This window comes from Meleagris gallopavo, chromosome 7 (genome assembly GCF_905368555.1).
Source record: "Meleagris gallopavo chromosome 7, MGAL_WU_HG_1.1, whole genome shotgun sequence".
NCBI lineage: Eukaryota > Metazoa > Chordata > Aves > Galliformes > Phasianidae > Meleagris > Meleagris gallopavo.
Window position 1 is genome coordinate 14,207,241 of NC_139410.1, and position 1,969 is coordinate 14,209,209.

Genomic DNA, 1,969 nt, shown 5'->3' on the forward strand with positions numbered 1-1,969 from the left:
TGGGTGTTTTTTGTCACTTAATTTCAAGTATTTGTAACTTTATAGTATAAAACGTTTGGGTTTTAACTTTGGCTAATTGCAGATCAGAGATGCTGAAGCTAACGTAAGAATCTCAGATTATACTATAGGTGATGCTTGGGAAGGCTTTTTAAAAGGAGTTACATCAGCATAAGCACTACATGCATTCTACAGTTATATATTCTTCCATCTTCATAAATGTGGAATAAGATTGACCAAATTTTTTCAGGAAAACCTTTGTTTATTTTTTCAAGAGTTAAAAATTGGAAACACAATTGTTATTTAAAATGTCACTTTGAAAGTGTGTCAACTTGTTCTGTGTTACTTTTCACAATGTTTTTTAATGTTATAACATCCTAAGCTTGTGATCTACACTTGTGATCTTACAGAGAGGAAAAAATGTTTTGGACTGTGAATGTGATTTAAAGTCTGTGTTGACTTCAGGTGTAGCTCTGAGGGAAATGTTTAAGGAATGTCCTTCCTGGTATACTTTAAAAAAAAAAAAGTGGAACAAAAGATTTCAAATCTTCTTCACTTTGAATTGTATGGCTTGAAATGCTCAAGCTTACTGGAAGCAAAGTTTTACCAAAACAAACAAACAAACAAAAAAAACTCAGCAGTTTATAATATAGAGGTAGTTCTATCTAGAGTCATTTGAAGAACTAGCTCAACATTCATTGTTTGACTTATGAATCAGAATCGTGGTTAAGATTAAATATCATCACTAAAAAAGACAAATACAGAAAGTCTTTTGATATGAAATAGTAACGTGGCCATGGTCAGTAGAAAAGACAGAAATAACAGTTATGTATAACTCAACTGTTAGTGCCGTAAAACCATATTTTTCACTTTGCAAAATGAACATAATTGCTGGGCACGAGAAAATATGCAGATTTCATTTGTGCATTGTATTTCATTATATGTAGAACATTATAAAAAATACATTTGATCTGTTTTTTAACAGAAAACAGAGCAATTCCTAAGGAACTAGACTAGTTTGGGGTAAATCTTGTCACAACGTTTTTCTAAGAAAAATGATGCTTTGGATTTCTGTTCTGTGTTTAACAGAATTTATTTCTGCCAGTTTTCATGCTCTGAAATGTTTTCAAAGATACTAACAGAGAAAATAAAGATACACTGCAGAAAAAAATGAAAGTTTCTGTTGCATTGCACCACACAGCTATAAATGCTTTAGTGGCACCATGAGGAATGTCTTATTTAAATTGTGATGTGGTTTTGTTTCTGTTCCCAATGCACTTCTCATTTTCCAAGGGAGTTGTGCATTTTTGGTAGTATACTTTAATTCCTAGAAAAGTTAATTTGAACTAATTCTTTTTTAGAAAGATTAGTGCTAGTAATTATTGTCTGTTTCTTAGTTGTCTACTAACAGTATTAAAAATTACCTGTATTTCATAATTGTTGTATTGTACAAGCTTAGCTAATTTATCAAGAGTAACCCTTCTTTTACTGTACTGTAGGTTTAATAGCATCAATTTCATGAACCTGTAGCTTTTGAGATATTCTGTACAAATTACAAGGCTTGTGAATTACATCTGTAATAAATGGAGATGCCTTAAAACAAAGCATCGTTTGCTTAAAACAAACAAATTCATTTGATCTGAGACTGCTGATCAGGAAATGCCAAAGTAAACAGCACCTCCAAATTGTTGTGTCACTTTATACTAGCTAGTAGAAGTATTGTGCTCTCCAAGGACAGGGAAAGGGAGAGAAGTGAGATGAGGACTTGAGCTGAGCTCTCGGCTATGTATACGGCTTCTTGGTGATTTTTCTTTTTTATTCCCAGAAACATTAACAGATGCTTAATAGAATGAACTATCAATAATAGACCTGATTTTTGCAATAACTGCCGCCAGCCGTTCAGCATTAGCAAAGCAGTAACAGTCAGCAGTACTTCTAACACATGGCTGGAAGTAGGTGGGTGCCCAGAAGC